At 47.6% G+C, this 22,211-nt stretch overlaps 1 protein-coding gene across 4 annotated transcripts in view; it reads right to left on the bottom strand.

Moving 5' to 3' along the window:
* The window catches only part of LOC132815902 (protein rapunzel-like), a 51,251-nt gene extending 30,180 nt beyond the window's left edge, over positions 1–21,071 (bottom strand). Inside the window, exons 1-2 of one of the 4 annotated variants that reach the window (XM_060825271.1) lie at positions 21,013–21,071; positions 13,387–13,456 (exon numbers count right to left, since the gene is read on the bottom strand). The gene's annotated coding sequence lies outside the window, so the exon portion shown is untranslated. Of the gene's footprint in view, positions 1–13,386; positions 13,460–14,111; positions 14,266–20,332; positions 20,402–21,012 lie in introns of those variants that run through there. The other 3 variants (XM_060825269.1, XM_060825270.1, XM_060825272.1) reach the window with 3 other exon arrangements.
* Positions 21,072–22,211: the final 1,140 nt, after the last annotated feature.

Raw genomic sequence — 22,211 nt, 5'->3', positions numbered from 1 at the left:
AGATTCTGAGCTGAGCTTATTGCGTGGAATGGGTGTTGAAGCTCTATCTGTTCAAGCTTCGCACTCTACAGTGAATGACATCATTATGGTATCAATTTTGCTAAATGGTTTATTTGCACAAGGTTGATTCGAAATTTAGTTCTAGAGGGAAATGGGATTTTCTGAAGAGGAATAAATTTTAAGTCTTAAGGATGCCTGGATGATAGAGTAATATTATATTTTTGTATTACAAAGTCTGGATTTAAATTTCTGGTTGTTATATAGTACTTTTCACAGCTATTCACTAACAGGAGGGATTCAGTCCTGGTCACACAAATTTTGTGCCAATTCCTAATACAACTGTGGTCAAACACCTAATTTTAATTCCACAATTCCAAACCTGGTTATGACGGTTCTAGGAAAGATGAGATAAGAAATCAGATAGATTTTTCCATATTGGTAATATAACACTGTGTACTAAAATGTTGCATTTATATTCCTACAGACTTCAAGTCAAGCACTTTCTCTTCATTTTTTCAATTATGCAGATCTGATGGTGGCTAAAACCTTTTTAATACTTTGAACAGGTCTTCGTTAATAAGCATCTGGACACATACCTAGTAGGCTGTACAAAGACAGCTATGATTAACTTTAGCCTTTTCATTCACTAAATTTTAGTTGTGGTTAAGAGTAAGAGACTTATTCCCCTTGTTCATTATTAAGTACTGGATATGAATTTAGTACAAGATTTCAAAAAACTGGAAGATGACCCTACCCCTGTTGATGGAGGAGCTTATGGGTCTGTAATTAATTTGTGAATGGATAATGGGTATGGGTTACAGTACAAATACCAGACACTAATCTCTTCTGAGATTCAACAACAGATCACAGGTGAATCTTGCCTAGTTTAGTAAATTAGGACTATCTTTCAGAAAGGAAGTGTATTTGCAGTTTTTTGAGAAGATATGTAGCTCAGGTTCTAAGTTTAATCACTGAGCTGAAAGGTTTGTTCTTGAACATTTTGTCATCACGCATTGTTAGGAGGGGCACAGAAAGTGTTTGTAAAGACAGAAAGGGCGAGTGACAGGAGCAGAACGCGTAAATGATGGTAGCTGCGGTTGATGAGGTAATTAGGGGAAGAATGCAGCCAAAAGTGAGCAACCGGAGCAGCGAGTGATAGCATGTAGGGCAGGGAAGAAAGGGAGTAGGGAGAGACATGGAGGAGCATTTGATAGAGAGTTTGAGCGACAGGGGCAGAGACGAAGGTCTCCACAGGCAGGATGCCATTATTGTGGAAGGATAGGGCATTTTAGAGGAACAGGAGAGGACCGGTTAAACTAATCTACCTCATAGCGTGCAAAGAAGGAATTGCAGCGGCTGTCAGCCTGGCCCCAGACCAAGCTGAGTTTTGAAATCAACAGAAGAGGTGGGAAGTATAAAATGGAAGCTGTGGAAATCGTACAAATGCATTTATGGATTGAATTTAAATTTGTCTTACTAAATTAGATCTAGCAATGTTCTATCAGTGCCACAGTTAAACTTTCAGATATGTTTCATGTCAATAAATGCCAATAATTTTCTATGAGTGATTCTGTGGTATTTGAGCAATTATTATAGCTATGTTTAAAGTCAATTTTAACATTGGAAGTCAAGTTTTGGGAAACTTTATAGGCTTAGAAATTGAGCAGGATAAGTTGGAATTGACTTTGAGACAACAGCCTTAAGCTTGTTTGCATTCTGATAAATTCTGCTGGGTCATCACAGAAAGGTGGTTTTGTATCTGAAAGAAGAAAGTTGTTAGCTTGTTTGACCAGTTCAGTTGGGTGTGCAGCCAGTTTTGATGTGTTGGAAATAGGTACTATAATGAAATACGCTATAATTGAGGATGTTTAAGGACCTGTACTGCACTGTATTTTTCGATGTTCTATGTTCTAATATTCAGAGATGTTTGAAGTAGGAACAGAATCATGATAATGCACACGCTAATTGTATAGACGACAAATGAGAAAAGGTTTTGGGGCGCATCCTGGACTAGTTGTTAATCAGCAGTTTGCACCAGGAACGTTTCCAGTTTTGGTTCTAGGTGGTTAAACAGAAGAGTGAATGACTTGAAGGTTGAAGGTTCAACTCTTAGCACATGGTAGTAACGACCAGATTAGGTTCAGATCAAAAAAATGGAGTCTGAAAGATAAAGTCATCGGGATGTTTATTTTAGTGACAACATTTAAAAGAAACAGTTTGAATAGTGAGATAACCGTGGAGAATGTTTTAAAACCAGTTGAACAGAGAGCAAGGTAATATAGTCTGACTGAAGAAAATACATTTAGATTTGAGCTTTCAAGAATAAATTGACTAAAGCAAAAGCAACAGAAGGAAAATAAAGGAATGAGAAAGTGGCATTTGGAATGATAAAATCAAGAATATAATGTAGTATAAAAGCATAGTCAAAACAGATGAGGTAATCTTAAGGTGAAAAGTGGTCATTTTTTTTACTTAAACATCGCCAGTACTTTTATTATCATTAAATATTTTCGCTGTGCTGTTGCAGAGGAAAGTGTAATGATGATCTGTTAGAGCTCTTATAAAGGATAGTGATGGCTACACTTGTGGAATAATCCATGAAAAAACTGTATTTGAAAGGAAAGTTGTGTTCAGGAGTTAGTCCATTTAAAAATGAGATGAGGATTGGAGGTCACTGTTTCAAAGGCCACAGATCTGAACATTTTTTTCGTCCTTATGGAAAATGGGGAACCTTTGGAACTGTTCTGCAAAATGTGGTGTTAAATATAGATTCTGTATCAGCAGGGAGGGAAATCTTCTGTGCCGTACTTTTCTATTTGGGTCCTAAGATACGTGGGATTACACAGTAAATGGATCCTCCATCGCCTGAATAGCTGAGCATTTGGGAACCATTATCAGGATTGGAGACAGTCAGCATAGATTTATGAAAGGGAAGTCAAGCTTGACAAATTTACTGGAATGTTTTGAGGATGTAAATAATGAGGTTACCGAAAGGGAGCCAGTGGAGGTGGTTTATTGGGAATTTCTGAAGACTTTTAACAAAGTCTCATTAAGGGATTAGTGCGTAAAATTAAAGAATGTGGGAATAGATTTAGTTTATTGAGGTGGATATAAAATTGGTTGGCAAGTGGAAAGATTAGGAAGAAACAGGTTATTTACTGAATGGGAGGCTGGGAAAGAGGGACAGTATCAAACAACACTGGCCCGGATGGCAAGCTCACTAAAACCTTGATAAAACTCCGAGCCTTAGCCACTGAGCTGAAGCAACAGCCGGGGGTAAAAAACCCAGTGATAGATTGGCTGAATAGCACATTCGGTAGATGGGGAACTGTGCTGGGACAGCTGGCCCTTGGTTTATGCATCTCTGTTGCTATCTTTATTACCTGTGGTTGTTGTTGTATACCATGTATCAGGACGCTTGTGACACGAACGATCGACCATGCCCTGACGGGAAAGGATAACCCCCACCCGCATACCAGGCAGCGGCGCTGGAGGAGCCTGTGATGGGGGCACCCCATGGAAAGATTACGGGATCGGTATCAGAGGGAATGGAGGAGATATGCCTGAGAGAGAAGCACGGGACAACTTATGATTTTACTTTATAACTGTATCTCTCATTTCTAATCCTTCCCATATTAGGGCCTCAGAATGTGAGGGCTGAGGTGCAGAGACCCCCTAGTTGTGTATTTTTTTCTCTCTCTCTTTCCCGTTCAAATTGACAACAGGTAAATTTGTGCTTTTATGCTGCAGTTAGAGATTGTGAAGTGCTATATGCCTCGAGACTCAAGAGACTATTGTTCACTCAAGAGATTCCTAGCCATCATCTGGTATTCCTAAATGGCTTCGATTGGTCTCGACGGCCACTGTTCACAATGATAAGCCAGTGACCACTGCCCGTGTCCGTACTTGACAGCTGTAAAATGGATGTGGGTTTTTATTGGTCAAGTGAAGGTGACTGGTTAGCCAATGACGGGTAAGATTCCTCGAGTGAGGGACAACCTAAGACAGGCACAGTCGTGCATTGACCTTCAGAATAATGGCCTGTGGTCATGTGGTTTTAGCAGATGCCTGGCCTTTGTATCCGTGTCGGGAATCTGGTCAAGTTTCTGGCTTGCAAAGCAGCTTGATATAAGGAAAATCGTGGACCCAGCAGTTTGACATTGTATTCACTGTATTTTTGACAAAGGAAAATGCCAGTTTTGTGTCATCTTCCAGAACCGACTTAACAACAAACCTTTGGGAAGGAAGGAGAGCTCATTGAATCCTATTGCAAAAAGATTTGACACTATGTCAGTAGTTTGAAAATTTATTTTAAGATGTCATGGTGTAATACGACCGAGTTTACTGGGAGGTTGTACAATTGGGTGTTCTTTGGACAGCAAACCTTCATTCTGCAGGCGTCCTAACTCATCCACTTTGTGTTTTCCTCTGGTTCTCTTTGCTTTTGTTATCATACTCAGTAATCATTTTGTTGGTTTTGAGGTGGCTTTTTGTATATGTTTACAACTTTTGAGTGCTTATGTCTGTTATGTATTATTTCACTGCTTCTCGTGCCTTAACGATTGTATGCGAACTGGAGAGGCGCATAGAGTAGGGATTTTGCGGCGCGGAATGCTTTGTGTAGTTGTATGCTGCTTAGGGACTCCTATCCCCTATAACTATGTCTCCCTAGAGTCAGACAAGCCCGGTTTAGCTAAATGGTCGGTCTTGCAAAGGAGCGACGGAGGGGCGCTCACCGACCATCCGGGTCCTGACTGCTGCGCGCGAATTGCTGTATGTTGTGTGGCCTCGTCTGAGGCCAAGGGAGGGAGTGTTAGGAAGCATTATTAAGGTTAGGTTGTGTTCAGAAACTTTATTGTTAGGTAGTGCTCACGTAAGGTAGTATTAGCAAGTCTGGAAATTGTTAGCTTCACTAGACAACAGTAAGCCATTATGTTACACTAAGAACAGACTGAAGAGCTGATGGCATAATGAGGCCCCAGGGAGGGTGAACAGATAACAGGACATTGAAACCGTGTTAGATTGCACGTAGCTCATACTGAGGTAACCGAATGTTATCAGTTTTGGGACCAATCCCATAAGAGTATACCACTTCCTACCAAATAAGGATGTAGCACTGGGATGCGAGGGGCTAAAAGCTAGACAGAGAGAACAATAGATCAGAAGGCGCTTTCTCCAGTGAGCTGTAAACATCTCACTGTATTTTTGTGTACGTCTCTCTCTCAGTAAACAGCTTATATTTTGAATCAGATCCAGTGTTTCTCTCCTTCAAACGAACACGGGGACGGTAGCTCCGTCCTAACAATGGTCAGTGACTATCCTCACTCCGGGATCACTGACCATTCCCGCTCCAGGCTTGGTGACCATCCCCGTACCAGAATCACTGACCATCCCGGCTCTGGGATCACTGAATATCCCCTCTTTGGGATCACTGACCATCCACCCTCCGGATCACTGATTATTCCTGCTCCAGGATCACTGACCATGCCCACTCCGGGTTCGGTGACTATCCTGGGTCCAGGATCACTGACCATCCCGGTTCCGGAATCACCGACCATCGCCCCTCCGGGATCACTGACAATTTATGCTCTGGAATCACAGACCATCCCCACTCCGGGTTTGGTGACCATCCTGAGTCCAGGATCACTGACCATCCTGGTTCCGGGATCACTGATAATTTATGCTCTGGAATCCCAGACCATTCCCGCTCCAGGTTCGCTGACCATCCTTGATCAGGGTCACTTACCACCCCCTTGCCAGGATTAATTACCATCCCCACTGCGGGAACACTGACCCTTCACACTCTGGGATCAGTGACCATCCCTGCTCTGGGATCACGGACCAACTCCGCTCCGGAATCGCTGACCATCCCCACTCCGGAATCACTGACCATCCCGGCTCCGGGCTCGGTGGCCATCCCTGCTCCGGAAGCACTGACCATCGCCCCTCCGGGATCACTGACCATCCCAACTGCCGGATCACATGGCATCCCCACTCTGGGATCACTGTCCATCCGCACACCGGGATTACTGCCAATCCCCAATCTGGAATCACTGACCATCCCCGTTCCAGGATGCTGCCTGACCTTCTCTGTTTTTCCAGCACCACTCTAATCTAGAATCCCAGATTACTGCCTATCCCAGCTCTGGGATCACAACCCATCCCCACTGCGGAATCACTGCCCATCCCCACTCCGGAATCAGTGACCATCCCCACTCCAGGATCACTGACCATCCCCACTTTGCGATCACTGACCATCCCCTCTCCGGGACGCTGCCAGACCTACTGTGCTTTTCCATCATCACTCCAGGATCACTGACCATCTACGCCCTGGAATCACTGACCATTCCCAATCTGGATAGTCAGTGATCCTGGAGCAGGGATGGTCAGTGATCCCGGAGCGGGGATAGTCAGTGATCCCAAAGTGGGGATGGTCACTGAGCCTGGAGTAGGGATGGTCATGGATCCCAGAGTGGGGATGGGCAGTGATGTTGGAGTGGGGATGGTCAGTGATCCCCGAGTGGGGATGGTCAGTGATCCCGGAGTGGGGATGGGCAGTGAGGCTGGAGTGGGGATTGTCAGTGATCCCGGAGTGGGAATGGGTAGTGATCCCAGAGTGGGAATGGGCAGTGATTCCAGAGCGTAGATGGTCAGTGATTCTGGAGTGATGATGGAAAAGCACAGTAGGTCAGGCAGCATCCCGGAGATGGGATGGTCAGTGATCCCGGAATGGGGACGGTCACTGATTCCGGAGTGGGGATGGGTTGTGATCCCAGATCTGGGATGGGCAGTAATCTGGGATTCTAGACTAGAGTGGTGCTGGAAAAACAGAGAAGGTCGGGCAGCATTCTGGAGCAGGGATGGTCAGTGATTCCAGATTGGAGATTGGCAGTAATCCCGGTGCGCGGATGGGTTGTGATCGCAGAGTGGGGATGCCAAGTGATCCAGCAGTTGGGTTGGTCAGTGATCCCGGAGGGGCAATGGCCAGTGATTCCGGAGCAGGGATGGTCACTGAGCCCGGAGCGGGGATGGTCAGTGATCCTGGAACGGGGATGATCAGCGAACCTGGAGCGGGAATGGTCAGCGATTCCGGATTGGGGATTGTCTGTGATTCCAGAGCATAAATTGTCAGTGATCCCGGAATGGAGATGGTCAGTGATCCCGAAACCGGCATGATCGGTGATCCTGGACCCAGGATGGTCACTGAACCCGGACTGGGGATAGTCAGTGATCCCAGAGCAGGAATAGTCAGTGATCCGGAGGGTGGATGGTCAATGATCCTGGAGGGGCGATGGTCAGTGATTCCGGAGCAAGGATGGTCACCGAGCCCGGCGTGGGGACGGTCAGTGATCCTGGACCGGGATGGTCGGTGATCGTGGAGCGGGGATGGTCAGCGATTCCGGAGTGGGGATGGTCAGCGATTCCAGAGCGGATTTGGTCAGTGATTCCGGAGTGGGTATGGTCAGTGATCCCAGAGCGGAAGTGGTCACTGATCCCAGAGTGTGAATGGTCAGTGTTCCCGCAGTGGGGATGGTAATTAATCCCAGCGAGGGGATGGTAAGTGACCCTGATCGGGGATGGTCACTGAAACTGGAGCGGGGATGGTCTGTGATTCCAGAGCATAAATTGTCAATGATCCCGGAATGGGGATGGTCAGTGATCCTGGACCCAGGATAGTCACCGAACCCGGAGTGGGGATGGTCAGTGATCCCGGAGCGGGAATATTCAGTGATCCGGAGGGTGGATGGTCAGTGATCCCAAAGAGGGGATGGTCTGTGCTCCTGGAGCAGGAATAGTCAGTGATTCCGGAGTGTGGATGGTCAGTGATCCCAGAGCGGAAGTGGTCACTGATCCCAGAGTGTGAATGGTCAGTGTTCCCGCAGTGGGGATGGTAATTAATCCCAGCGAGGGGATGGTAAGTGACCCTGATCGGGGACGGTCACTGAAACTGGAGCGGGGATGGTCTGTGATTCCAGAGCATAAATTGTCAGTGATCCTGGAGTGGGAATGGTCCGTGATCCCAAAGAGGGGATGGTCAGTGCTCCTGGATCGGGAATAGTCAGTGATCCGGAGGGGGGATGGTCAGTGATCCCGGAGTGGAAATAGTCAGTGATCCGGAGGGTGGATAATCATTGATCCCAAAGAGGGATGGTCAGTGCTCCTGGAGTGGGGATCGTCATCGAAACTGGAGTGGGGATGGTCACTGAGCCCAGAGTGTGGGGATTGTCAGTGATCCCCGAGCAGGGATGGTCAGTGATTCCAGAGTGTGGGGATAGTCAGTCACCGCAGAGCAGGGATGGTCAGTGATTCCAGAGTGTGGGGATTGTCAGTAATGCCAGAATGTGGGGATTGTCAGTGTTCCCCGAGCAGGGATGGTCAGTGATTCCAGAGTGTGGGGGTTGTCAGTAATCCCAGAGCAGGGATGGTCAATGATCCCAGAGTGGGGATTGTCAGTATTCCCCGAGCAGGGATGGTCAGTGATTCCAGAGTGTGGGGATTGTCAGTAATCCCAAAGCATGGATGGTCAGTGATCCCAGAGTGTGGGGATTGTCAGTAATCCCAGAGCAGGGATAGTCAGTGATCCCAGAGTGCGGATGGTCTGTGATCCCAGAACAGGGATGGTCAGTGATCCCAGAGCGGGAATGGTCAGTGATCGAGGAGTGGGTATGAGCAGTAATCCCGGAGTGGGGATGGGTTGTGATCCCAGATCTGGCATGGGCAGTAATCTGGGATTCTAGGTTAGAATGGTGCTGGAAAAGCAGAGAAGGTCGGGCAGCATCCTGGATCGGGGATGGCCAAGTGATTCCAGAGCATAGATGGTCAGTGATTCCAGATTGGGAATGGTCAGTGATTCCAGAGCATAGATGGTCAGTGATTCCAGATTGGGAATGGTCAGTGATTCCAGAGCGTAGATGGTCAGTGATCCTGGAGTGATGATGGAAAAGCACAGTAGGTCAGGCAGCGTCCCGGAGAGGGGATGGTCAGTGATCCCGGAGTGGGGATGGTCACTGATTCCGGAGTGGGGATGGTCTGTGATTTCAGAGTGGAGGGATTGACAGTAATCTCAGAGCAGGGATTGTCTGTGATCCCAGAGTGGGGATTGTCAGTGATCCCGGTGTGGGAATGGGCAGTGATCCCAGAGTGGGGATGAGCAGTGATCCCAGAGTGGGGGGATTGTCAGTAATCCCAGAGCAGGCATGGTCTGTGATCCCAGAGTGGGAATGGTCAGTGATGCTGGAGTGGGGTTTGTCAGTGATCCTGGTGTGGGAATGGGCAGTGATCCCGGAGTGGGAATGGTCACTGATTCCGGAGTGGGGATGGGCAGTGATGTTGGAGTGGGGATGGTCAGTGATCCAGAGGGTGGATGGTCAGTGATCCTGGAGCAGGGATGGTCAGTGATTCCGGAGCGGGGATGGTCAGTGATTCTGCTACGGGGATGGTCACCAAGCCTGGAGCGGGAATGGTCAGTGATCCCAGAGCACGGATGGTCAGTGATCCTGGAGTAGGGATAGTCAGTAATCCCGGAGCAGGGTTGGTCAGTGATCCCGGAACTGGGATAGTTAGTGATCCCAGAGTGGGGATGGTCACTGAGACTGGAGTAGGGATGGTCATGGATCCTGGAGTGGGGATGGGCAGTGATGTTGGAGTGGGGATGGTCAGTGATGCTGGAGTGGTGATGGTCAGTGATCCCGGAGTGGGTATGGTCAGTGATCCCGGAGTGGGGATGGGCAGTGATGCTGGAGTGGGGATGGGCAGTGATTCCAGAGCGTAGATGGTCAGTGACCCTGGGGTGATGATGGAAAAGCACAGTAGGTCAGGCAGCGTCCCGGAGAGGGGATGGTCAGTGATTCCGGAGTGGGGAAAGTCACTGATTCTGGAGTGGGGATGGTCAGTGCTCCTGGAGCAGGAATAATCAGTGATCCGGAGGGTGCATGGTCAGTGATTCCAAAGAGGGATGGTCAGCGCTCCTGGAGCGGGGATCGTCACCGAAACTGGAGTAGGGATGGTCACTGAGCCCAGAGTGTGGGGATTGTCAGTGATCCCAGAGTGTGGGGATGATCTGTGTTCCCAGAGTGGGGATGGTCAGTGATCCCAGAGTGGGGAATTGTCAGTAATCCCAGAGCAGGGATGGTCTGTGATCCCAGAGTGGGAATGGTCAGTGATGCTGGAGTGGGGATGGGCAGTGATCCCGGTGTGGGAATGGGCAGTGATCCCAGAGTGGGGATGGGCAGTGATCCCGAAGTGGGTATGAGCAGCGATCCCTGAGTGGGGATTGTCAGTGATCCCGGAGTGGGGATGGGCAGTGATCCCAGTGTGGGAATAGGCAGTGATCCCGGAGTGTGGATGGGTTGTGATCACAGATCTGGGATGGGCAGTAATCTGGGATCCTAGATTAGAGTGGTGCTGGAAAAACAGAGAAGGTCGGGCAGCATCCCAGAGCGGGGATGGTCAGTGATTCCAGATTGGGGATTGGCAGTAATCCCGGTGTGCGGATGGACAGTGATCCCAGGATGGGGATGCCAAGTGATCCGGCAGTTGGGATGGCCAGTGATCCCGGAGGGGCAATGATCAGTGATTCCGGAGCAGGGATGGTCACTGAGTCCGGAGCGGGGATGGTCAGTGCTCCTGGAACGTGGATGGTCAGTGATCCTGGAGCAGGGATGGTCAGCGATTCTGGAGTGGGGATCGTCTGTGATTCCAGAGCATAAATTGTCAGTGATCCCGGAATGCGGATGGTCAGTGATCCTGGAACCGGGATGGTCAGTGATCCTGGGGCCCCGGATGGTCACCGAACCCGGACTGGGGATGGTCAGTGATCCCGGAGCGGGAATAGTCAGTGATCCGGAGGTTGGATGGTCAGTGATCCCGGAGGGGCAATGGTCACTGAGCCTGGTGTAGGGATGGTCAGTGATGCTGGAGTGGCGATGGGCAGTGATGCTGGAGTGGGGATGGGCAGTGATGCTGGAGTGGGGATTGTCAGTGATCCCGGTGCAGGAATGGGCAGTGATTCCGGAGTGGGGATGGGCAGTGATTCCGGAGTGGGGATGGGTTGTGATCCCAGATCTGGGATAGGCAGTAATCTGGGATTCTAGATTAGAGTGGTGCTGGAAAAACAGAGAAGGTCAGGCAGTATCCTGGAGCGGGGATGGTCAGTGATTCCAGGATGGGGATGCCAAGTGATCCGGCAGTTGGGATGGCCAGTGATCCCGGAGGGGCAATGATCAGTGATTCCGGAGCAGGGATGGTCACTGAGCCCAGAGCGGGGATGGTCAGTGCTCCTGGAACGTGGATGGTCAGTGATCCTGGAGCAGGGATGGTCAGCGATTCTGGAGTGGGGATCGTCTGTGATTCCAGAGCATAAATTGTCAGTGATCCCGGAATGCGGATGGTCAGTGATCCTGGAACCGGGATGGTCAGTGATCCTTGGGCCCAGGATGGTCACCGAACCCGGACTGGGGATGGTCAGTGATCCCGGAGCAGGAATAGTCAGTGATCCGGAGGTTGGATGGTCAGTGATCCCGGAGGGGCAATGGTCACTGAGCCTGGTGTAGGGATGGTCAGTGATGCTGGAGTGGCGATGATCAGTGATACTGGAGTGGGGATGGGCAGTGATGCTGGAGTGAGGATTCTCAGTGATCCCGGAGTGGGAATGGGCAGTGATCCCAGATCTGGGATGGGCAGTAATCTGGGATTCTAGGTTAGAGTGGTGCTGGAAAAGCAGAGAAGATCGGGCAGCATCCCAGAGTGGGGATGGTCAGTGTCCCCACAGTGGGGATGGTCAAGTGATTCCAGAGTGTAGATGGTCAATGGTTCTGGAGTAGGGATGGTCACTGATCCTGGAGTAGGGATGGTGACCAAACATGGAGCAGGAATCGTCAGTGATCCCGGAGTAGGCATGGTCAGTGATCCTGGTGCGGGGATGTCAGTGATCCCAGAGCGGGGATGGTCAGTGATCCCAGAGTAGAGATGGTCAATGATCCTTGTGCGGGGATAGTCAGTGTTCCTGGTGCGGGGATACTCAGTGATCCCGGAGCAAGGATGGTCAGTGATTCCAGAGCGTGGATGGTCAGTGATCCTGAAGCATGGATGGTCAGTGATCCCAAAGCAGGGATAGTCAATGATCCCGGAGTGGGGGTGGTCAGTGATCCCGGAGAGGGGCTGGTCAGTGATCCTAAAGCTTGGATGGTCAGTGATCCCGAAGCGGGGATGGTCAGTAATCCTGGAGTGGGGATGGTCAGTGATCCTGGAGTGGGGATGGTCAGTGATCCTGAAGTGGGGATAGTCAGTGATCCCAGAGTGGGGATGGTCAGTAATCCTGGAGTGGTGATGGTCAGTGATCCTGAAGCATGGATGGTCAGTGATCCCGAAGTGATGATAGTCAGTGATCCCGGAGTGGGGATGGTCAGTGATCCCGAAGTGGGGATAGTCAGTGATCCCGGAGTGGGGATGGTCACCAAGCCTGAAGCAGGGATGGTTAGTCATCCCGGAGTGGGGATGATCACTGAGCCGGGAGTGGGAACAATGCCCACCAGACCCAGAGGAACGATGGTTACTGGTTGGGAATCGTTGGAGCGCGGTCAGACCATGTGGAAGACCTTTAAGAAAGACTGTAATGTCGATATTTTGAGCTTTATTTCTTGTCTACCAAACTTATACTCTTTTATGTATATCTGTAATGTCGTGTAACTTCGTTCCTTATTATTTTCTATGATTTTCTATTTTCTCTATCTCAGTACTTTGTACCTAAAATGGTGCCGTGTGTTGACAACATTGTGCACCTTTCACTGTACTCCTGTTTAGATTAGATTACTTACAGTATGGAAACAGGCCCTTCGGCCCAACAAGTCCACACCGACCCGCCGAAGTGCAACCCACCCATACCCCTACATTTACCCCTTACCTAACACTACGGGCAATTTAGCATGGCCAATTCACCTGACCAGCACATCTTTGTGACTGTGGGAGGAAACCGGAGCACCCGGAGAAAACCCACGCAGACACGGGGAGAATGTGCAAACTCCACACAGTCAGTCGCCTGAGGCGGGAATTGAACCCAGGTCCCTGGCGCTGTGAGGCAGCAGTGCTAACCACTGTGCCACCGTGCCACCCCCGTGTTCTTGTGTAATTTGAGTTCACCTGACAATAAACATACCGGTAGTTCTAATTCTCGTGACCATAACATAATCAAGTTCAAAGTTTGAAAGCAAAAGGCATGAATCAACTCCTGGAAATGTTGATGTAGGTAAGGTCAACTGTAACAAGATGAGACAGAGACTGTCCACGGTAAACTGAGAACTGAAAACACAGATTGCCAACTTGGCCAGACAGCAAGGGATGCTAGGTACCTTGGCGAAGTAAAACTCTGAAATCACAAATCCCACTCACCAGATGCAGTGCACAGTTCGTCTGGATAGACACTCCCAACAACTTATCCCTGACAGAAAGGCACCGGGTCCTGCTATACAAGAAACAAACAGTAGCATATCATCCAAATGATTGACAATGTTTCAGACTATTAAGTTAAAAATCACACAACACCAAGTTATCGACCAACAGGTTTTTTTGGAATCACTACGTCGTGCTTCCACCTAATGAAAGAGCTGCACTCCGAAAGCTAGTGCTTCCACATAAACCTGTTGGACTATAGCCTGGTGTTGTGTGATTTTTAACCCTGGTTTACTTGCATACGTACTGATAATGAGACGTAGTTGAGCACGGGATGTGATTGAACTTGAACTGAATAGAATTAGGTTCATTGTCACATGTATTCACATGAGTACAGTGAAAAATTTACAAGTCTACACTTACAGTGACATTTTAGATACAAAGATACCTAGGCGCAGATTCTTCAGGACAAATTCATCAGGAAAAAGATGAGAAAATAAAGAAATAAAATGTCTAGCATTACAGACCTTCAAAAATACTAAATCATACCAATAAGTCAGAACAATAAAGAGATGAAATGTTCAGATTATTATCATTGAAACAGATGATGTATATTGTTTTTTTTCCTCTATTTCCTAAGTAACCTCAGTTCTTAAATTACTCCGTTCTTACACTGGATTAAAATCTGCTTCGGCAGCACTAGATGGTAAAGACGATTGTATTACCCTGGTGAAAGCTGGCTGAGCTAAGGTCAATGTTGATGTTCTCTCTCCTGACGTTCCTGCTTCATGTACTGATGTTGCCTCTGGAGTGTCAGCTCCTCTGGTTCAAGTCTCCCTTTTAAATACTGTTCAAAAATTCCCAAATGCATGGGCTCACTGTCATTTACTATGTCAGCAAGATAACTGACATGTCAATTCCTGCAATGTAGTTAGAGCAGTTTGATACCGCAATGTAATTTACATACTTTAGTTCCTCCGTGTACATTTGTTTCTGTTCGAGGAAAAGGTGTTATGTAAGGCAGTATCAGATATTGTAGTTTTCCAATTGACTGATAAATCCCATCAAGTCTACACTGCCTCCCCAAAGAGTAACCCACTCAGACCCATTCCCCTACACTATTGTCCGAGATTTAGATTAGATTAAATTACTTACAGTGTGGAAACAGGCCCTTCGACCCAACAAGTCCACACTGACCCTCTGAACAGCAACCCACCCAGACCCATTCCCCTACATTTACCTCTTCATCTAACACTACGGGCAATTTAGTATGGTCAATTCACCTAATGTGCACATTCTTGGACTGTGGGAGGAAACTGGAGCACCCGGAGGAAACCCACGCAGATATGGGAGAATATGCAAACTCCACACAGACAGTTGCCCAAGATGGGAATTGACCCCGGGTCCTGATGCTGTGAGGCAGCAGTGCTAACCACTGAGCCACCGTGCCATTGATGAGTGCATGTCAGGTGTCAACATCCAGATCTAAGGCAAAAGTGGCCCCACCATCCAAACAGAGTTAAAGATGTTGGAATATAATTTGAAGACCAAGTCATTATCTAAAGCAATATTTGTCTCTCAACTGGCCATACCAAAAACAGAATCTTATAATATTAAAGTCCATTTAACCCAATCACTTTCCCCCCATGATTCCATGCCCTTTCCTTTCCCCATAAAATTTCAAGTTGCTGTTTTTCTAAATATTCATCCACCTCTTAAAAATAAAACTGGCGTGCATTCTTCTGCAACGGTTTAACAACACTCCACCTAAACCTAATTCCGCTAACCTCACATTGACCGTGTATATTGAAGTAATAATCTTGTCTAAGAATTGACCCTCCCCCAGTTCTTTGTTCCAAAATCCTTCATTTTTCATACAAATTGTGATAGTTTGGAAGAAGGATTGGTGATAACAGTCTTTCCTTTGTGAAAATACCTTATCAAATTATCTCAATGTCAGGAATACCAATAGGTGGGCAGTGAAGAAGATTATCTAAGATTACAAAGGGAACTTGATCGATTTGGTCATTGGGTGAGAAGTGGAAGAGAGAGTTTAATTTGGACAAATGTGAGATATTGTATTTGGTAAAGCAAACCAAGACAGGACTTATACAATTAAAAACAGAGCCTTGGTTAGTGTTGTAGGACAGAGAGCCCTAGGGGTTCTAATAGAATCATAGAGATGTCCAGCATGGAGACAGACCCTTCGGTCCAATCCGTCCATGCCGACCAGATATCCCAACCCAATCTAGTCCCACCTGCCAGCGCCCGGCCCATATCCCTCCAAACCCTTCCTATTCATATACCCATCCAAATGCCTCTTAAATGTTGCAATTGTACCAGCCTCCACCACTTCCTCTGGCAGTTCATTCCATACATGCACCACCCCACCCTCTGCGTGAAAAAGTTGCCCCTTAGGTCTCTTTTATATCTTTCTCCTCTCACCCTAAACCTATGCCCTCTAGTTCTGGACTCCCCGACTCCAGGGAAAAGTCTTTGTCCACTTATCCTATCCATGCTCCTCATAATTTTGTAAACCTCTGTAAGGTCACCACTCAGCCTCCGAAGCTCCAGGGAAAACAGCCCCAGCCTGTTCAACCTCTCCCTGTAGCTCAGATCCTCCAATCCTGGCAACATCCCTGTAAATCTTTTCTGAACCCTTTTAAGTTTCACAACATCCCTCCGATAGGAAGGAGACCAGAATTGCACACAATATTCCAACAGTGGCCTAACCAATGTCCTGTACAGCCGCAACATGACCTCCCAACTGCTGTACTTAACACTTTGACCAATAAAGGAAAGCATACCAAACACCTTCTTCACTATCCTATCTACCTGCGACTCCACTTTCAAGGAGTTATGAACCTGCACTCAAAGGTCTCTTTGTTCAGCAACACTCCCTAGTACCTTACCATTAAGTGTATAAGTCCTGCTAAGATTTGCTTTCCCAAAATGCAGCACCTCCGATTTATCTGAATTAAACTCCATCTGCCACTTCTCAGCCCATTGGCCCATCTGGTCCAGATCCTGTTGTAATCTGAGGTAACCCTCTTCGCTGTCCACTACACCTCCAATTTTGGTGTCATCTGCAAACTTACTAACTGTACCTCTTATGCTTGCATCCAAATCACTTATGTAAATGACAAAAAGTAGAGGGCCCAGCACCGATCCTTGTGGCACTCCACTGGTCACAGGCCTCCAGTCTGAAAAACAACTCTCCACCACCACCCTCTATCTTCTACTTTTGAGCCAGTTCCGTAACCAAATGGCTAGTTCGCCCTGTATTCCATGAGATCTAACCTTATTAATCAGTCTACCATGGAGAACCTTGTCAAACGCCTTACTGACGTCCATATAGATCACATCCAGTGCTCTGCCCTCATCAATCTTCTTTGTTACTTCTTCAAATAACTCAATCAAGTTTGTGAGACATGATTTCCCACATGACTCTTTAAAGTTTGTGTCCAGATCAGAGCGGTGTTGGAAAAACACAGCAGGTCAAGCAGCATCCGAGGAGCAGGAAAATCGGTGTTCCGAGCAAAAGCCCTTCATCAGGAAAGGCCTTAAGGTGAGGGGAGAGATTTAAAAAGGACAGGAGGGCTGTCTTTTTACAAAGAGGGTGGTTTATGTACGGAATGAATCAGACAGACTCCCCCTCTGTATGAGTCCTCTGTCCCCAGAAGAGGGGAACTCCCACAAACAAACCCCAACCCCAATCTGTGCTGCATCTATGGCTGAACCAGCAATTTCATTCGAGACTGCCGGGCACCTAAGACCTGAACCTGGCAATAGGAAGGAGCCAACACCCAGGGTACCATCCTGGCAGCAACAGCTGGAGTGAGAACAGGCTGTGGCTTATACATGGAGGATGACAGGGACAACCCTGTAATGGATATAGCACCAAGTGTACAAGCTGCCACACCGTGGCCAATCAGGAACAGCTCCTGATGCTGTGAAACACCTGACTGCACACAAGGGGACAACCCCCCACCCTTCTACACCCTACATATGGCACATATTTCTCTCGTTGTACTTTTTGTGATTTCTTGGGAACACTGTAGAGATGTGTTCACTTGTCGTTGCTGGTAGAACAGAATGACAATGAGTTCACAGGCAGTTTCTGGGGAGGTTTACCAGGATGTTGCCTGATATGGTAGGAAGATCGTATGAGGAAAGGCTGAGGCACTTGGGGCTCTTTTCATTGGAGAAAAGAAGATTTAGGGGGGACTTGACCTGCCCTTCACAAAACCATGCTGACTATCCTTGATCACATTATTCCTATCCAGATGTTCATAAATCCTATCCCTTACAATTCTCTCTAAGACTTTGCCCACAACAGAAGTGAGACTCACCGGCCTATAGTTACTAGGGTTATCCCTACTCCCCTTCTTGAACAAGGGAACCATATTTGCTATCCTCCAGTCTTCTGGCACTATTCTTGTAGACAACGAGGACATAAAAATCAAGGCCAATGGCTCTGCAATCTCCTCCCTTGCTTCCCAGAGAATCCTAGGATAAATGCCATCAGGCCCAGGAGTCTTATCTATTTTCACCCTTTCCAGAATTTCCAACACCTCTTCCTTACATACCTCAAAGCCATCCATTCTAATTAATTGTGACTCAATATTCACATCGGCAACAATGTCCTGTTCCTGAGTGAATACTGACGAAAAGTATTCATTCAGTGTCTCCCCAATCTCTTCAGCCTCCACACGCAACTTGCCACTACTATCCTTGACTGCACCTATACCTACCCTAGTCATTTTATTCCTGACATACCTATAGAAAGTCTTTGGGTTTTCCCTAATCCTAGCAACTAAGGACTTTTCATGTGCTGCTCTTAGCTCTCTCTTCAGATCCTTCCTGGCTATCTTATAACTCTCAATCGCCCGAATTGAACCTTCATGCCTCATCTTTACATAGGCCGCCTTCTTCCCTTTAACAAGGGATTCCAATTCCTTATTAAACCACGGCTCCCCTACACGACCCTTTCCTCCCTGCCTGACTGTTACATACTTATCAAGGACACTCAATAGTTGCTCCTTGAACAAGCTCCACATATCGATTGCGCCCTTCCCTTGAAGCCTACTTTTCCAAGCCACGCATCCTAAGTCATGCCTCACTGCATCATAATTTCCCTGCCCCCAGCTATAACACTTGCCCTGCAGTGCACACTTATCCCTCTTCATCACTAGAGTAAAAGTCACCAAATTGTGGTCACTGTCCCCAAAGTGCTCACCTACCTCCAATTCTAACACCTGGCCTGGTTCGTTACCCAGAACCAAATCCAGTATAGCCTCCCCTCTTGTTGGCCTGTCTACATATTGTGTCAGGAAACCCTCCTGCACACATTGGACAAACACCGACCCACCTAACGTACTCGAGCTATAGCTTTCCAGTCAATATTTGGAAAGTTAAAGTCCCCCATAACAACCACCCTATTACTTTCACTCTTCTCTTGAATCATCCTCGCAATCCTTTCTTCTACGTCTCTAGGACTATTAGGAGGCCTGTAGAAAATTCCTAACAGGGTGACCTCACCTTTGCTATTTCTAACCTCAGCCCAAACTACCTCAGATGGCGAGTCTTCATCCATCGTCCTTTCCACCGCTGTAATACTATCTTTGACAAGCAATGCCACACCTCCCCCTCTTTTACCTCTACCTCTGACCCTACTAAAACATTTAAACCCTGGAACCTGCAACAGCCAATCCTGTCCCTGTTCTACCCATGTCTCCGTAATAGCCACAATATCAAAATCCCAGGTACCAACCCACGCAGCAAGTTCACCTACCTTATTTTGTATACTTCTTGCATTGAAGTATACACACTTCAAGCCACTTTCCTGATTACAGGCACCCTCCTTCAAGATTGATGCCATGTTCCTAACCTCCCTACACTCCAGGTCCTGCACCCTAAAGCTACAGTCTAGGTTCCCATGCCCCTGCAGAGTTAGTTTAAACCCCCCCAAAGAGCACTAGCAAACCTCCCCCCAAGGATACTGGTGCCCTTAGGTTCAGGTGTAGACCATCCTGTTTATAGAGGTCCCACCTTCCCCAGAAAGAACCCCAGTTATCCAGATACCGGAATCCCTCCCTCCTGCACCATCCCTGTAGCCACGCATTTAACTGTTCTCTCTCCCTATTCCTTGACTCTCTATCACGTGGCACGGGTAACAAACCAGAGACAACTCTGTTTGTTCTAACTCTGAGCTTCCAACCTAGCTCCCTGAAAGCTTGCCTAACATCCTCATCCCTCTTCCTACCTATGTCGTTGGTGCCAATGTGGACCACGACTTCGGGCTGCTCCCCCTCCCCCTTAAGGACCCAGAAAACACGATCAGAGACGTCACATACCCTTGCACCTGGGAGGCAACATACCAAACGTGAGTCTCTCTCGCCCCCACAAAACCGCCTATCTGTGCCCCGAACTATCGAGTCCCCAATAACTATCGCTCTGCACTTCTCCACCCTTCCCTTCTGAGCAATGGGGACAGGCTCCGTGACAGAGTCCTGAACCCCATTGCTTACCCCTGGTAAGTCCCCCCCCCCACAAGTATCCAAAACAGTATACTTGTTCTTGAGGGGAACGGCCGCAGGGGGTCCCTGCACTGGCTGCTTCCTCCCAGTCCCCCTCACTGTCATCCATCTGTCTGCAATCTTTGGAGTTACTACTTCCCTAAAGCTCCGATCTATGACCCCCTCTGCCTCCCGAATGATCCTAAGTTCATCCAACTCCAGCTCCAGTTTCCTAACAGGGTCTTGGAGGAGCTGGAGATGGGTGCACTTCCTGCAAGTGTAATCAGCAGGGACGACCATGGCATCCCTCACCTCAAACATGTCGCAAGAGGAACATTGCACTGCCTTCACTGCCATCCCTCTAAAAGTAACTTTTTATAAAAAAAAACTAGGTCTAAACAATAGAACAAGCAAATTGCAGCACTTACCTGCTTATTATTAGGTTAGAGGAAGAGGGCGGGTGGGAGACACTACCTCTGTAGTGCCTCGGGTTCCTCTCCTGCACGCTTTTATAGGGGGAAAAACCTACCCAGGTAAGCTTGCGCTACACCAGCTTCCGGGTCCGCTCCGCACTTTTTTGAAAAAAGCTTTCAAACTTACACCCTGTTGGATTTTGGCTCAATCTACCAACTTACTTTCTTCTATGTGTGAGCCCAGTCCTGCGTGTTCTTCAAATGAAGCAATAGGAGAAGATATTTAATCTCACACTCTTAGTTTTATTCTAGCAGTAAATGGATAAAATATACAGAGCTCTGGATCTAAACCTTTCTGTCCCTGACAAACTATAAAATGTGTCAGTTCAAAAAGAAAAGACGTATTCCTGCCCTTGACCCAGTCTTTTATACAATACAAAATGTCATGCAATCACTAAGGTGGGATTATCTTCTCATTGGCTGTTGATCTGACTCCATTTTCCGCCTCCTCGCATTCCCAGATGTCCGACCCCACATGACCTCCTTCGGCCCGCGAAACAGAGCATCACGTGACCTCCGAATGCCGAGGACAGCCCCACTCGCAGCCAGCCCTCAATTCTCGAGTAATCCATATATTTACAACCCTTAAACAACGTCACCGAGTCTACAAGCAGCCACTGCCAAACAGCCCTTACCTGCTCCGCTGAGTGAGTGAGCCTATGTTGACTACATTTGGACAGTATGCTGGGATAGTTGACTAAACTCTGACTATTACCAAGTAAAACCACAAATGCAAAATAAGCAGAACTTCAACCATTGCAGAATTAACTACACCCACCATATCTGAAGGAATCATCTGGTGAGACAGCCACACACTTTACGCTTTTATCTGCATCAACACCCACAATTCAAAGAACAAAGAAATTTACAGCCCAGGAACAGGTCCTTTGGCCCTCCAAGCCTGAGCTGATCCAAATATACTGTCTAAACCTGTCGGTCAATTCCTAAGCATTTGTATCCCCCTGCTCCTCACCTACTCGTGCATCTGTCCAGACGCATTTTAAATGAATTAATGGTTCGGCTGATCTCGAATTGTGCAATGGCCTCTAGTCATGTAGGCTGTGTCATGTGATTATTTTGTGGCTTTGTATTCAGCTGTAAAGAAACTGTACAAAATCCTTGCAAGCGTCTGTAATCAGTGAGAAGCTAGATCTGACCGCGTTGTGGTCACATGCTTATGCTTCTTCCGTAAGCTTTTGTTAAATAACCTAAGGCTGATTCACTGTTAAAATTCATACATAGCAATACTTTACCTATTGACAATAAAATGGTCTAAGACCAGGAGTGAGGGCTAACCCAGCTTGTAAGGCCATTCAGTCCATTGAGAATGCTCCATCATTCAATCATGTCTGATAGATTTCTCAACCCCATTCTCCTCCTTTCTCCCCATAACCCTTCATCCCCTTGATACTCAAGATCCTATCGATCTCAGTCTTAAATATACACAATGACCTCACTCCCACAACCTTTTGTGGCAGTAGGGTCCATTGATTCCCCACTCTCCGGCTGAAGAAGTTGCTCTTTATCTCCGTTCTAAAAGGCCTTCCTTTTACTCTAAGGCTGTGCCCTTGGGTCAGAGTCTCTCCTGCCAGTGGAAACATCTTCCCAAAGTCCACTCTGTCCAGGCCATTCAGTATTCTGTATGTTTCAGTTAGATGCCCCCTAATCCTCCTTAACTTCATCAAGTATAAACCCAGAGTCCTCAAACATTCCTCATATGTTAAGCTTTTCATTGCTGGGACCATTCTCATGAACCTCCTCTGATCCTGAACCAGGGCCAGTACATCCTTCCTGAGATATGGGGCTCAAAACTGTGTACAATACTCCAAATGTG

This window comes from Hemiscyllium ocellatum, chromosome 5 (genome assembly GCF_020745735.1).
Source record: "Hemiscyllium ocellatum isolate sHemOce1 chromosome 5, sHemOce1.pat.X.cur, whole genome shotgun sequence".
Taxonomy (NCBI): domain Eukaryota; kingdom Metazoa; phylum Chordata; class Chondrichthyes; order Orectolobiformes; family Hemiscylliidae; genus Hemiscyllium; species Hemiscyllium ocellatum.
The sequence above is the reverse complement of the archived record's forward strand: the minus strand, read 5'-3'. Positions and strand labels throughout refer to the sequence as shown.